Genomic DNA, 17,968 nt, shown 5'->3' with positions numbered 1-17,968 from the left:
CCTATGGTGCAGCAAGAAGGCCACAGTGAAGAACAAATTACTGAGAAGAATACTAAAAAGGAGAAGAGTCCAGGAAAGGAGAAGAGTCTCAAAAAGGAGCAGACAAATGAAAAGACCAGCGAGCTCCTAGATACCAATGCGCATATTGATTTCAGCTTAATCAAGGAATGGGAGCATCGGGTTGGATAATGGGCAGAGGTCTATGTTGTAAGGTTTCAGGTTTTGTTAATGGTTAATCATCAACGGGTTTGCCCCTTGTTGGTCTTTACACTTGTAAAGACATGTAACATATGTAATCTTTCTTGCGGTTAAGATAAATTCTTTCGGATTAACCACATCATGAGTTTTTGGTCGACGTTTTGAACCATCTAATGTGGTTCATCATCAGGACAAAGGTGAAAAAATCAATCAGTCAGAATGTTTAAATAGCAAGGATACATCTGTTCTAGAGTTAGCCATTAGGAAATAGCTATTATAAATTAGCCGTTAAAAAAATAAATAGTTGAATAAATTTATTATTATTTTTTTATGTTTTATTTTAATTTATTGATATTTTAATTAAAATAATATTGAATTCAAAATTAGTTAGATTAATTTAATAATATAATAAGAATTTAATATTTGTACATATATAATTAAAAATAAGATTAATATGGTTATTATTAAAAATGAATAATGTTCAACAATTATATTTAAATATTATTATATTAAAAGATTGGATAATATTTTAATAGATATTTCAAAGAGGATATAATTTGCAATAAAAAAATTCAATTATTAATTATTATATATATTAAAAAAATTTATGAAAAGAGGGCGGGGATCCAACTTCTACTTAACTTCCAACCATCGTCCCTGTTAAGATCAATAGAACATTTTTCAATTTCAATGGCTTCTGAAAGCTTCCTATGATGGAAGTGGTCAATCTTGGGGATGACTCGGGAATCCTCGATGCAGACATGGTGATTGGATTTCACTGCATATTCAGCTAAAGCCGACGAACGAGAGCGATTGTGCTTAATATCTACTGCATGTTCTTGTATTCTCTGGTTAATGGAGCGACCAGTTTCCCTAATGTAGGGAATCCCACAAGAACATGGGATGGAGTAGACCCCTTTCATGTCTCTAGGGTTTACAGGGTCTTTGACAGGTCTAAGAGAATTTCTAATGGTATTAAGGGGTTTGAAGGTAGTAGAAACTTTCTTCTTTTTTAGGATATGAGAAATCTTATTGGTGGTCCCTTGAATAAAAGGAAGTTGAACACTGGAGATTGTACCATCACGAGAAGGTTTAATCCTTGATTATTTACTAGCCCTTAGAAAACCTTTGAGGCCTTGTTGCCTACTATAGCTGTTATTTTAAAAAACGTTTAGAAGATGAGATTTTTCCTCTTCTAAGTGATTCTCATCAGATATTCTTAGAGAACGAGTCACAAGGGTGTTGAGAACCCCGAGCTTTTGTGTTGGAAAATGATGAGAAATGGCATGAAGATATTGTTTTGTGTGCATTTTCTTACGAAAAACCCGATGAGAGAAAATACCATCATCCATTCTAGAGAGGAGAATAGCAAGAAAAGGGAGACATCCATCTACCTCGATTTCCATCATGAATTTGATGGAGTCAGATTGGAGATTAAGATGGTTGAGAAACTGATTTAATTTTTCATGACCATGGGACTACATGAGATTAGTATCGTCAACAAACCTCTTCCATCGCTTGGGGCGGAGTGGAGCAAAGGCTAAAGATTTGCTCTCAAAATCTTCCATGAATGAGTTTGCAACTATAGGGGAAAGAGGAGAACCCATCGCAAACCCACAAGTATGTTCATAAAACTCACCTTAGAAGCTGAAAAATGTAGAGGTAAGGCATAGAACAACCAATTTAGCTATGCTCTCATCAGTAACATGATTAATGACATCGATGGCTTCTTGATGTCATTAATCGTGTTACTGATGAGAACATAGCCAATTTGGTTGGTTTATGCCTTACCTCTACATTTTTAAGCTTCGAGGGTGAATTCTATGAATAGACTTGTGGGGTTGCGATGGGTTCTCCTCTTTCCCCTATAGTTTCCAACTTGTTCATGGAAGATTTTGAGAGCAAACCTTTAGCCTCTACTCCACTCCACCCCAAGCGATGGAAGAGGTTTGTTGACGATACTAATATCTTGTGGCCCCATGGTCTTGAAAAATTAAATTAGTTTCTCGACCATCTTAATTCCCAATCTGACTCCATCAAATTCATGATGGAAATCAAGGTAGATGGATGTCTCCCTTTTCTTCATATTCTCCTCTCTAGAATCGATGATGGTACTGTCTCTCACAGGTTTTTTGCAAGAAAATGCACACAGAACAGTATCTTCATGCCAGTTCTCATCATTTTCTAGCACAAAAACTCGGGGTTCTCAACACCCTTGCGACCTGTGCTCTAAGAATCTCTGATGAGAAGCACTTAGAAGAGGAAAAATCTCATCTTTTGAAAGTTTTTGAAAATAATGGCTACAGCAGGCAGTAAGGCCTCAAAGCTTTCTAAGGGCTAGTAAAGAATCAAGGATTAAACCTTCTCGTGACGGTACAATCTCCGGTGTTCAACTTGCTTTTATTCAAGGGACCACCAATAAGATTTCTCATATCCTCAAAAAGAACAAAGTTTCTGCTACCTTCAAACCACTTAATACCATTAGAAATTCTCTGAGATTCGTCAAAGACCTTGTAAACCCTAGAGACATGAAAGGGGTCTACTCCATCCCATGTTCCTGTGGGATTCCCTACGTTGGGGAAATTGGTCTCTCCATTAACCAGAGAATACAAGAACGTGCAACAGATATTAAGGATAATTGCTCTCGTTTGTCAGCTTTAGCTGAACATGCAGTGAAATCCAATCACCATGTCTGCATCAAGGATTCCTAGATCATCGCCAAGATTAATCACTTCCATCATGGGAAGCTTCTAGAAGCCATTGAAATTGAAAAATATTCTATTAATCTTAACAGGGGTGATGGTTGGAAGTTAAGTAGAAGTTGGATCCCTGCCCCCTTTTCATATATATATATATATATATATATATATATAATAATAATAATTAATAATTGATTATTTTTATTTTTATTTCAATTTATATCCTCTTTGACCTCCCTATTAAAATATTATCCAATCTTTTAATATAATAATATTTAAATATAATTGTTGAATATTAGTCATTTTTAATAATAACCATATTAAACTTATTTTGAATTCAACATTTAGAAATATTCAATTCTTATTATATTATTAAATTAATCTAAATAATTTTGAATTCTATATTATTTTAATTAAAAATATTAATAAATTAAAATAAAACATAACAAAATAATAATAAATTTATTCATCTATTTTTTTTAGCGTAACAGTTCTTTCCTAACTACTAATACTGGAATAGATGCATCCTTGCTATTTAAACATTCTGACTGATTTTTTTCACCTTTGTCCTGATGATAAACCATCTAACAAAATCAGTATAGATCACAAAAGTCTAAAATCAAGCAATAATTATGTTAATAGTTGATAAGTGAATTATTATTTTCATTTATAAAAAAAATAATTATACATAAAATAAATAATTTTTTTCAATTTTTTTTTTTTTTATCTTTACCTTTATAATAATATGATATAAATATAATGAAATTAATATAAAATAATTTTAAAAAAGTTAGAAATTAATTTGAGTGAATTATTTTTTAATATTATAATTTTGTATTCTATTATTTAATTTTGTCTGAAATTAAATTATAATTAACTAATTATAATTATATTTATATATATATATATATATATATATATATATATATATATATATATATAATTCTCGTTTGCTTCTATATACTAATGTGTTCTATATATCTTATTTTTATTAGGATATATATCTTTATGGGCTACTTTGCTAAGATGATTGTGATGTAACCAACACTCGGATGCATTTACACACTGGGCCTCAATAACAACCAAAAAACTGCTATATAACATACATGTTCATCATGGTATTATTCAGAATAAGATAAAATTATTCATTTACTGTTATTAATATTAAATTTCATTATCTATAAATATTTATTTATTTATATCATGATTAAATTTCATCTTAATGGTCTCACTCTTTTTTAATCAAATAACCAAATTGTTTTGCAATACATTACATAACTGAAAATAATAATGGAGTTTGTAATATTTTTTTATAATTAAAAGTACTCATTAAATTGTTCCGCAATATCTTTCATAACGGAAAATAATGATCATCGAGTTTGTAATACATTTTTATTAATGATTATGGGTTAATAGACTTTATACCCAATATAATATAAAAATACTTTTTTTTTAATAATTCAAAGAAGCCCTTCTTTTTTTTTACTCTAAACATTAATCAAATAACTTGTTTGTTCTTTTTTGTATACAAACCACCTCATTTTAGTCCCACCCGCAGTTAAATTGGTTAATGAGAGAAATGTGAAATCATTGAAATTCAAAAGGCATCCCCTATTGTGACTCAGGAAATGGGGAGTGAATGAGGCTAGGGGGAAGAGGACATATTGTAGCTTGATTGGGTTACGGAGAAAATGACATATTGTAGTCTGACAAAGGTTTATTGTTAGTTACCTATGAGGCAGGCTGTTGATCGTAGAAAAAAATGTTAACCAAATAATTATAATTATTTTTTAAAAAAATTAAATAATAATTTATGTCCCCTAAAGATTTAAGTTACGTGTCACATGGATTGAGTTACCAAAAAAGCATCCCATTTTAATTAATCACATGACATGATTGACATAGTAGAAAAAAAATCTTAACTTTCAAGTATCGATATTTAATTTGGAATATGGAAAAAGAAATAACAAAAATTAAGTTAATTGGTTGATTTATTAATAGAAAAAATATTATTTTATTTAATTGGTTAATTATATATAAAATAATGTATAGTAATAATATGATATAAATATAATATAGTCAATATAAAATAATTGTATTTATTTTATAAAAAATTTAAATAATAATTTTAGCGAGAAATTTTTTACTATTGTAATTTTATATTTTATTATTTAAATTTTTATGAAAATAAACTATATAAATAATGAAAATAAAAATATGTTGTTTTTCATTTTATATTATACAAATAAAAGGTAGGAGATATTTTTACACTTTTAAAATTTGATATCAAACCATTACAAAGAAAAAATTTAATTAGTAAAATAAGAGAAATTAACGCTATTTCATTGTTGTATAGAAATTCATATCTTAAAGCTTTGACTTAAAGCTTTATTGATCACGTTTAAAAAAAAAAAAGAGAAAACAAACCCACTGCCTATAGGACCATTATGATACACCTTATTTGAGCGAAGCGACATCTCTAAAAATTTCACAAAAAATGGAAATAAATCATGACAATGTTTTACAAGCCAGCATCCCACTATCGACCCTGTAGTTATAGATTAAGGGCATCAGAGAGGAATGACATAGTAATATAGATAATACCTAGTGTTCCATTGTCAACTATAAGAAAGCATTTGAAATGGTGCTTGGAATTGTCCTTTGGAATATATAGGAATACTTATAGGGTCCATTTGAGTTCACAACCTCTTCAAAATGTTGTATAAGAGTGTTTTTACTAATTTTAGGAACATTGATGGTTGGTGAGAGGAGATTACTTGTAATATAAGAGATAAGTAAGGATGTTCTCTATTCCCTACAACTTTTGGCATTTACATTGACAAGTTAGAGGCATGTTTTAGAGCAACTGATTGTGTTGGAATTACATTAGCTAAAAGTGTCATCATTCCTCTTTTCTACGTTGATTATTATGGGTGAATAGACTTTATAACCAATAAAACTCCTATGAAACAACTTGCTTTTCCTCTATTTTTTTCTTTTAACTAATATGACACTGATACGAGTAGTTTTCTTTTGACGAATATGACATTAATAGCATCATTACTAGTACTCAAGTGTTAGGATCAATTGTAGCTTCTAGATCAACAGGATATACTTTTTCTTCATCAGAGGAAGCAACAACCCCATAATCATAAAGTAATCATCATAGATGAAATAGCCAAATTGTTTTACAATATCTTTCATAACTAAAAATAATGATCACGGATTTGCAATATCTTTGATATAAAATAATGATCATGGAGATTGTAATATACTTTTATAATTAAAAATAATGATTACAAGTTAATAGACTTTATAAAAGGCAATAAAATTTCTTCAAAATAATATATATATTTTTTGTAAATGAAAATGTACAAAACTAATAAATAAAAATAATTTACATTCTGATATCAAAATAATGTTTTCTTTTATTACCTTTTTGACAAAGAAACATTTTTTTTTTTAACTATAAATATTAATAGTAATGGCAATCATGTTTGTAAAATCTTTGATAATTGAAAGTAATGAATATGGGTTTACAAAATTTATAGTGAATAAAATTCCTTCGAAATAATATTATTGCATTTTAAAATGAAAATATATAAAGCTAATTTATAACTATAATTTATACTTTGATATCAAAAGGGATTTCTCTTTGCATTCTGATAAACAAACACTTTGTTTTTTTACTCTAGATATTAGCCAACTAGTAGTATGTTTCTTTCAATACAAACCATCACATTTCAATTAGTCACATGACATGATTGACAGAAGTGAAAAAAATGTGAAACAAAAAAGATAGATTTTAGAATATTGAAAACAACATTTCTTAAATATTGATATTTATTTTCGAATACTAAAAAAATAAAAAAAATTATGTTAATTAGTTGATAGGTGAATTATTTTTTTCATTTATGAAAAAATAATTATACATAAAATAAATCATTATTTTCAATTTTTTTTAATTTTTTTTTATCTTTACATTTATAATAATATGATATAAATATAATGAGAATAGTATAAAATAATTCGAGTGAATTATTTTTTAATATTATAATTTTGTATTTTATTATTTAATTTTGTATGAAATTAAATTAATTATATATATATATATATATATATATATATATATATATATAATTCTCGTTTGCTTCTATATACTAATGTGCTTCTATATATACGTTGGACCTCAATAAAAACAAAAAAAAAATTGCTAATAATGGACTTTGTAATATTTCTTTATAATTGAAAGTATTGATTAAATTGTTTGGCGATGCCTTTCCTAATGCAAAATAATGATCATCGAGTTTGTAATACCTTTTCATTAATGTTTATGGATTAATAGACTTTATAGCCAATAAAATATAAAAATACATTTTTTAAATAATACAAAAAAGTACTTCTTCATTTTTTCTCTAAATATTAATCAAATAACTTGTATTTTTTCTACAAACCATCTCATTTTAGTCCCCACACGCAGTGAAATTCGTTAATCAGAGAAATTTGAAATCGTTGAAATTCAAAAGGCATCCCCTTGTTGTGACTCGGGCTACAAGGAAGAGGGAGGACATATTGTAGCCCCATAAAGGTTTATTGTTAGTTTCATGTCAGGTGAGCAGTTGATCATACAAAAAAGTGTTAGTTATATAATTACAATTTTTTTTATAAAAAAAAAATAAATAATAATTTAAGTCCCCTAAAGATTTACTGGTAGTTACGTGTCACATGAGTTAAGTTACCAAAAAAAACATCACATTTTAGTTAATCACATGACATGAGGGCTGAGTTACCAAAAAAACATCACATTTTAATTAGTCACATGACATGATTGAGATCGGAGAAAAAAATCTTAACCAAATACTTTGATGTTAGAATATTGAAAGTAACACTTTTAAGTATAGATATTTAATTTGGAATATGGAAAAAGAAATAATAAAAATTAAGTTATTTGGTTGATTTTTTAATAGAAAAATTATTGTTTTTATTTAAAAGGTTAATTATATATAAAATAATTTATAATAATAATATGATATAAATATAATGTAATTTATATAAAATATTTATAATTATTTTATAAAAAATTTAAATAATAATTTAAGCGAGATAGTTTTTATTATTGTAATTTTGTATTTTATTATTTAAATTTTTATGAAAACAAACTATATAAATAATGAAAATAAAAATATGTTGCTTTTCATTATATATTATATCAATGAAAGGTGGGAGATATTTTTATACTTTTAAAATTTGATATCAAACCATTACAAAGATAAATTTTAATTAGTAAAATAAAAGAAAATAACGCTACTTCATTGTTGTATAGAAATGCATATCTTAGTGTATCTTGCAATATCAAACCTTTAACAAAAAAAGAAGAGTTTTTTAAGCTTGGAAGATATAGCATGTTAGGCTAAACAAGTTGTAACAGGTTGTAAAGGAGAAAACTCAGGATATCAAAAGCTATCAAACTGAAAACCTGAAATAGGAGGCTAAATTTTCATCCTTCACACTCACAAGCTATTCAATCTAGTAGCCAAGCAAGTTTCCCTAAAACATTGACTTAAAGATTTATTGATCATGTTTTTAAAAGAAAAGAGAAAAAAAATCCACTACCTACAGGACCATTATGATACACCTTAGTTGAGCCAAGCGAGATCTATAACAATTTCACGAAAAAAAAGTATCCTATATTATTAGAATGTCAAGAAAAAGGGAATAAATCATGACCATATTTTACAAGCTAGCATCCCACTATGGACCCCGTAGTTATAGATTAAGGTCATCAGAGAGGAATGACATAGTAATAAAGATAATACCTCATGTTCCATTGTCGACTATAAGTAAGAATTTGAAATGGTGCTTCGAACTGTCCTTTGGAATAGATAGGAAGACTTGTAGGGTCCATTGGAGTTGGAAACCTCTTCAAAAGGTTTTATAAGAGTGTTTTTACTAATTTTAGTACCATTGGTGGTTTGTGAGAGGACATTACTTTAAATATACGAGATAAGTAAGGATGTTCTCTATTCGCTACCCCTTATGGCATTTACATTGGCAAGTTAGAGGCATGTTTAAGAGAAACTGATTGTGTTGGAATTACATTAGCTAGAAGAGTCATCATTCTTCTTCTCTACATTGATGGTGTCGTTCCTATGCTAAAGAGTCTCTCTAATGTCATCAAGTAACTAATAATTCATGAGGATTTATATTATGGAATGGGCATGAGGGTAAACACTGGAAAAATAAAGGTTATGATTAAAAATTATAAAGTGATCACTTACACTAATTATATATATGAAAATAACAACTTATAGGAAATTAATTCACACAAATATCCTAAAGAAACTAAAATAATTCCAATGAATCGCTTCCAAATGAGCTCCTTGTCATAGGTAGGGTAGTTAAGAACTGTCCAATGGAATACTTCCAAATAATAGCATATAAACATTCTGCTTCCATCAAGACTACTACCATAGCATACTCATTCAGAACTAACACCACTTCAAACAACTTCTATAAGTTTGATAATTCTAGAACTGGTGCTTGACATATGTTCTTCTTTAACTCCTCAAAGGCCCTTTATTATAAATTTCCCACTAGAAACTCTTGACACTTGCTATTATGTTGTTGAGTGGTGTTGCTACTACTAAAAATGAGGCTTTGAATTTCTCAAGTATTGTGCTACACCAATGAAACTCCTAACCTCAAAAAAATTAATAGGCATCATTTACTTCACAATGGTTTGCATCTTGGTAGAATCTATGTTCATTGACTCTTCCCCAACTATCACATATCCCAGAAACACAAGATGCTACTTTATAAACTCACACATCTTGAGATTTGCCAACAATTAACGTTTCTTTAATGTCTCTAGCACCTCCATCAAATGTGATATGTTCTATTCCCAAGTAGCACTATATACAAATATATCCTCCAAATAAACAATAAAATATGTGTCTATAAAATGGTATAATATATCATTCATTAACCTCATGGACATAGTTAGTGCATTGCATAGGTCAAATGGTATTAATAACCACTAATACAAACCTTGTCTATTTTCGAAGGAGATATTATAAGTATCCTCTTCTCTATCTCAAACCCATTTATACCTTCACCTTAAGTCTAGCTTGGTTAAGTATTTGGCATACTATCACTAACCCAGAAAATCATTATTATGGGAAAGGAGTGCGTATTAATATGATTTTATTTAATTCCATAATCAATACGCATTCTCCAAGTCCATTTATTCTTTGGCACAATGATTATGGATGACACACATGGTGAGGTACTCGGTTGAATGATGCCCTATTTCATTAGCTACTACATTTGATTCTTCACATCATATTCTTGTATAAAGGATTTCTTATACATCTTGATGTTAAGTAAGGGAGAGTTGCAGTAGTTGGATCTCATGCTCAACCTCCCCCTTAGATGGTATCCCCTCAGGTTCTTTGAATAAGCCCATGTACACCTATAACAATTCTTCTAGTAATTGTTTATATTCCCTAGTGAAACCCCCTAGGGATGAATTAACTCTCATGGACTCTTTTAAAGAATGATTTTCTCTTGAAAATAAATTAACATACTTGTCGCTAGAACTAACCAATTTTTGGTTTGTTTGGCACTTACCAAGGAGACTTTTGACTTTCCCTTGAGCATATCAATGATGAATTATTTTCCATCTTTGATGAGGTAGTAATTTTTTCATATCTGCATGAATATTACATCCCACATGTACATATAGGGACTCCCATATAAAATTTCACATACAACAAGTAGAAAGACATGCAACCCTACTTCATCCATAAAATATCTGCCACCTTGTCGACCCACCCCAATGGATATGGGTTGAGATGATCATGGGTATCAATTCCTATATTCTTAACTAGATATTCTACTATGAGATTTTCCCATGATCCCGAATTAAATAGAGTATCAATTTTTTTCTTCATAACTTGCATATTTATTTGGAAAAGTCAGATCATTCCCTTCATTTCTTTCTACTGAAGGTTACTCAAATTCACCCATTTCTACACTGATGTATATATAATATTGTCATCCATCTCCAAGCTTATTTCCACCTAGTTTCTCAAATCAATGGCCATTTGATTTTTCTTCCTAGCATCTCGCTTAATATTCTTAAGGTTTACTTGTGGATGCAAATTCTTAAACCTTTTCTCTTTATGACCATCAATATTGTAGTGGTTGTGGGGATATTTGAACTTGTGTGTTTTGGCCATTTTATTTTTGTTTTTCTATTTTCCACTTCTTCATACCCTCGTTAGAATCTTCTTGCTTCTCCTTCTACCTTGATGCACTTGATTTCCCTTTATTATGGGTTATGTTATCTAAGTATTGTATTTGTACACAAGAATCATCCATTGTTCTTGGTTTGAATAAAATCGATTTCTTTTGTAGATGGTTGTATAGACACACTAGATTCTTAAGCAGTATGTCTCAGTTCTTTGGAGAGATACTAGACATTACTTCCATATTCCTAAACTCATTGGTGTACACTTGTACACTCTTCCATTATCTCTACCTAAAGAAATGTGGTTGAATCCATTGGTCATCTACATACCCTATAGGGTAGAAATATGAAATTTTGAGAATTTTGAAAGCCTCACACATATTTGTTGGAGGATCTCACTATAAAATCATGGTTTCTGTGTGACTTCCACACTAAGTCAAGGCATGGCCCTTGAATTTCATACATGAAAATGAAATTTTATTTTTTTACTCTATGTAATGAAAACTAAAATAATCCTCTAACTGCTACAACTAGTCGTTTAATTTTAAAGCATCAATCACACCTTGATATGGATTGATTTCGTCTTACACTTCCATCCTGAATAGGTACTAGGAATGGTTCACAACACTCAAACTAGGTTTTTCTTTTTGAGGTTCTTTCTTAGGCTCCCTCTCTGGTTCTCTCAGATCACCTGATCTCTGCTCTACTTTCACCTCCATGTTAGAACCTCCATCTTTTTGGAATATCTTGATCTTATTAGTAAATGCTACCATGAGGAGGCTCACATTATGATTTACATATATGGCTTGGGCTTCTAGTCACACAAACCTATCCTCTATGGGGCTTAAGGGTTATTGATAGATATATTGGTCATGGTGGAGGTTTTATGAATTTCAACTTAACCAATCTAGATCCCCTCCAAATTCCCATAACACACCGCAAGAAACCTATTCTGATGTCAATATTATCCATAAACTATTGTGGATATTCCACAAGTCACTTCATCACAAAATATTTACTAAAATATATTTGAAATTGTGAAATAGGCACTATGAGGGTAAATTTCTCCTTATATTTTAGGATGTGTTAATTAATATGTTATGTTGGTGCTTGAAATAGATAAAATATGGAAAATATATGATTGAAATAAAACTCACACTCCATAATTAACACAAGACATGATGTGGGAAACCTTTATGGGAGAAAATCTAGTTAGAAGTTAACTTCTTTTCTCTCTCTTTCTTTGATTGGAAATGGATGAAATTATAAAGGACTGAGAACTATGGCCTATGGGATGCTACAAAACACAATCTGTATATGCTCTCTCTCTCTCTCTCTCTCTCTCTCTCTCTCTCTCTCTCTCTCTACTCTTAGCTACTTTGTTCATATATGGAACAAAATGAGCTTGAATAGAATGGAACTACATTTCCTCCTAGTGGCCCAGTTATAACAATAATTTAAAAGTTATTGGTGGTTACGTTTTTACTCCTTCAATTAATAATTATAGTTACAATATTTAATTTTATATATTATTATTTTTCATGTGGCTTGCCTATTTTCCATGAATAATGGAGGCTAACATGACATCCTCTCAAATCACGTTGGTGAAAACAAGAAGGTGAACTTTTGGATGAAATAATGATTCCATACATAACCTGATCGATGTAACTCTTACACCATTGGGAATATATTCATGTGTATAATAATTCTAGATGGTATTTCAATTAAGCAATAAAGTTGACCCTGCTCGCCCCCCCCCCCCCCCACAAAAAAAATAAAAAAATTCCATCTAATTTGTTAAATTGTTTCCAAAACGTTTCATACCCCGATTTCCCAAACTGGGACCCATCAGTAACAATAGTCCTATGAGATTATTAGTCCACCTTTTCCACTATAAAAGTATCAATGTGGATACAAAATATAATGATCCAATCCAAATAAATTCACCATGTTTCTCTTCTCCATTCTCTCTCTCTCCCCCATCCCCCCTTTTGTCTCACTCACACCCTTGCATTAAGAAATTAATAAAGAGAAATATATATTTAACAAAAAATAGAAACAAATCATTGTATACAAACAATGTGTTTCCTAGAATAACCCTAACGCAAGCAGAAAACCAGCTAACATAATACCATTAGTCACTTAGCCAAAACAAAAACAAGTTAACCAAGCGAGCCTTCAACACTCACAACCCTAGCCCATTACAATGAATTTTTCCCAAGGATTTTAAAGGATTCATCACATGCAATCCATGGGAATAAAGCCATAGAAAATCAAAACCATATGCCAAAAATTGCCACTATTTGAACAAGGAACTTTAACTCTTATGCCGAGTCAATTTTTACCTAACAAGCCCCCCTTAAACTTTAGCTTGGAGTTTTCCTTGACAAATATGACCAAATCGGCCAAGTGAGATAACATTGTTCACCTCTAGGCCCTACCCTCTTATTTTTTATATTCAAGGAATTTAATAATTTTCCGCGAACGCCTATCACCTATGTGTAATTCCAAATTTATTTCTGCTTCCACAAGTATGGTTGTCCTAACAATACATCAGAAACTTCAAGAGGAGAAACGTCACATAGTAACTCATCCATGAAGGGCTTGATGATGTAGGGAAGGTGACACTAGTGGCTGATGTGAATATCTTGTCCTTGTTGAAGCCACCCAATGGTGTACGGATGTGGAAGTGCTATAGTCCTTAGGCATAGCCGCGTCACGACCTTTGTTGAAATGAGGTTCTTTTGTCTCCCACTTTTAGAAAAGAACTGTAGCGGAGAACCCTTCACCCACACCTATGAGTGGAGGATCTTCAAGCTCAATTTTCTAGACCTTGTGGTGGCCACAATGACACTAGGCTTTGCATCAATGATCTATTTCCCTTTATTAGTTCCCTTATTAGGTTTTGATCAAGAGTCAGAACCTGTGTCTGATTTAGAAGCCTTTAACATGGCCTCGAGTGACTGCTTGGCCCAATACTCACTTGTATTGTGAGTTAATATCTTATGGAATTCACACCATTTTCCTGTGTCGTTCTTCGTCTTCATGGTCTTGTTCTTTGCTCGCAGCTTTGGCGCATTGTCTTTGGTAGCCCTATCTTGGCTTGGTCCTTTGTTCTGTGGTTTGGGGGAGTCTTTTCCTTACATTAGATTAACAAATCCAAAGTCCCACTTCTTATGTTTAAACTTTTGCTCAATCTTTACAATGTACCGATATGTCTTGCCGAGTGAGGAGATGTCCAGGAACTCCATATCATCTTGGATCTACTTGTGTAGATAGTCGCGGTACTTGAGCACCCAATTCCACTTAGTATCCTTGATACCTAGCTTCGTGCGAAGGGTATGGAAAATATACATGAAATCTTGCACTTCTTGACCCCTTCCCTTCCGTAGTGTGGTCTAGTTTATATATTTATCTTCATAGATCCTGACAGGGTAATACTATTCCTAATGGCATCTCAGAAAGAATTCCAAGTGGGTGTGCTAAAAAAAATGAGGGTTCACTCTCGTCCTTTTGTTCACAGTAGGTTTCCCACTAGTCTTTGACATGTGGGGTGGCTATGAGAAGTGCAAAAGTAATCTCTTCCTAATTGGAAAAGTCATGAACTGAAAAATATCGTTCCAATAGATTTAACCATTTATATATGACATCTCCATCTGTCAAGCCTTAAAATATGGGAATATCGAAGTTAACTTCTACCTTAAAAGGAGCAGTGCCTCCAACGTGGATGCTGGAAGAAGATGCATCGCTTATGGGTAGTGATTGAAGGATCTAGGAAAATTTATCCATCATCGTGTCCCTCTGTCACTTGAGGGCTTTCCTCGAGCAAAATTTTGAAAGGATCTCCTTCCCCCTCGTCTTTCTTTTCTTCTCCCATGGGAGTTCATTGGGTTTTGCAAGGTTGATCTTGCAATGGTTCAACCAGATCGATCCCTAACTCCTTATACACTGACCTCATTGGGGACATGGCAAGAAAAACAGAGAAAGCATGGACCAGTGTGATACCACTGATCCAAACTTAAATATGAATGCTACAACTTACAGATATAACCATAAAAATAGAGATGCAGCAGAAAAACACTTCATTTCATTAATAGAAAAACACTGAAATATTCTTACAAACATAATGGAGATAAGATAGCTCGGGCGATGGTAGCTTATCTCTGAGAAGATGTGTGGTGGCTACATGCTTTTGAACTGAGTTACAATGAGGCTCAAGGGCCTTTTTATTATTGAACAATAAGAGAAACTCGTAAACAACCAAAACCTTAACCCGAGGAGATGTAAGAACAAGATTTTATGGGCCCCGTTGGGGTTAGTTGGGCAGCCAACTTCCTGAGGTCATAACTTGGTCATATTATATCCATTTGACGCATAAGATACCTTGTTGGAAAGATATATCCAAGGACTACAACTACTGATGTGATTGTCATGGCAATCACTACAGAAATTTTGCCAAAAAAAAATTGTTTAGGGACTCAGAAAGGCTTCGGAAGTTCACGACCTGAAAAATGCCAAAAATAGTAAACTGTGCTATAATTAAGGAAAATGAAAAACTGAAAGAAACAATGGTGAGTATCCAAGTGGAATAAGCAAGTTGCCACAAATATCCACCTAGATCACCATATGTAATCCTCCACCTCATCTCACTTCCCTCCACTCTTGCTAATTATAACCTACACCCTCATTCTCTTGTTGAACACTTTAAAGACCTTATTATTAGTGACCTTGGATGCAACCACAAAATTCTCAAAGACAAATCCCTTAGGCCACTGACTAGAGTTATAAAATCCCTACTATCTCGGGATTAAAAGCATGCATATTCTGAAATTCCCTCTTGAAATAAAAATATATATTTCAAGGGCCCTTAGAGCTTCAAGTCCCTCTCAAGACTCTAAATGAAAATTCTATCATTAAATGGTAGGGGCCTTTCCAACCCTTATAAAACTCTGGTAATAAAACATATACTTGAGTTAAATTATCCATACTTCATCATCCCTCAAAAATAAATAATTGAATCGACAAAGGAAACAAATATGTTAAAATAACGCTTCCCTTATTTGGACTTTGTAACCAATGATGTAATAGCGTAATCTGGTGGGATTATTATAGGTTGGCATAATAGGTTCATCTGTTTGGTTTCTGAATGTGTTTTTTGAGTCAAAATCTCTTCTTCATTATGTGAAGTTAGGAATATCTATCATTGAGGGAGATTTAAAGTTCTCTCTTGGGGCTTCTAAGGTTTGGGGTTGTATGGCCATATCTTAACCCCTCTCTAATTTCCTTACTAATTTATTTGAATCCATATTACTATGTGACATTATTCATGTAAATATATAGACAACATGGTGAAATAATAGAAATTTTTCTATCCTTGTTTCCAAATTATTAGATTGATTTCTCATCTCATAAAATATTCTACACCAAAATCTCAATTTAAAGTAGTGGGTAACCATAGGAGGTGACTCATATCATCATTTCATTATTCTTGAATTGGAATATTTCCCATCTGAACCCCATATTCCTTTAAAAATGAACCATTCTTAGTTCAATGATACCACTCTCCATGAATCCATCAATATTCAATGGATTCCTTTCTCCCTAAATCATCCAAACTACTTCACAATTCAATTCTAGGAAAACCTTAGAGATCGAAGGCCATCATTTCAAGGTGGGTAAAACTTGAAAGTGTTGAGGCATCCAAATCAATAGATGAAATCCAATCTAAATTAAAATACTATATTAATAAAATCATATCAAGGGAGACTATGTATATCGTATAACATACATTAAAACTTTAGAGAAATATGGGAAATTTCTCCCTAATAGAGAAAAATAATGGAGAATGAAAATTAGCACACCTTGATTACAAGTTGGGGATAATAACATTAATATTTTCATACAATCTCCAGTAACTTGAATTCTTCCAATAATATATGGGGAATTAAAAAACTTGATGGATTGGTGTCCACATCTTTCCAAGAGATCTCCTCAGAGGGTTTCAAATATTTCAAAGAAATATTTCAACAAGATAACATAAAAATTATAGGACTCATCTTGCATATAGCTAGAATCTTCCCAAGATATTTTAAACATGAATAAAATGAATCCCTGGAGGTTGAATTCACTAAGTTGGAACTTGAAAATGTCCTACATAGTTTCCAAAAGGGAAAGAATCTAGGCCCAAATTAAGTTCCCATTGACTTCTATCTTTAATGCTACAATTTTTTTGGAGTATTATCTAGTATTTATAGTTGAATTCTCTTAGACACCAAGTCAAACTCTTGCTCCTTTCACCTAAAATTTCATTTCCCTTATCCCAAATGAAGACAATGTTGATTCCTTTGATCGCTTAAGATAAATCTCCCTCTGAAACTCTATTTAAAAAATTATCTCCAAGACCATAGCCCTTCATTTAAAATAGGTCCTTCCAAACAACATCTCTCTCGAAAAAAAAATGGTTTTCTAGAAGGGAGACAAATCCATGAGGTGACTCGACTAGACCAAGAAGGTTTTCACTCCATTCACACAAAATAGGAAAGAGATATTATGTATAAATTGAACCCCTCCAAAGCCTTGGATTGAGTTAGTTACCTCTACATTAGACTCCTTATTTGTCTCAAATTCAAACATACTTTTGTTTCTTAGATTATGAGATGCATCAGCTCCCCTTCTTTTCCATTACTTATAAATAGTGGAATTCCTCACTCTTTCCATTAGGAAAAAGGCCTGAGACATGGATTCCTTTTATCACTTCTACCCTTTCTCCTTATCACAAAATGTATAAGAAATTTCATATCTAATGCCAAATATTCAAGTA

The sequence above is a fragment of the Pinus tabuliformis genome, chromosome 2_1 (assembly GCF_031772625.1).
Source record: "Pinus tabuliformis cultivar Carrire ecotype Pingquan chromosome 2_1, CPIR1, whole genome shotgun sequence".
Taxonomy (NCBI): domain Eukaryota; kingdom Viridiplantae; phylum Streptophyta; class Pinopsida; order Pinales; family Pinaceae; genus Pinus; species Pinus tabuliformis.
Note: the sequence above shows the minus strand (reverse complement) of the source record.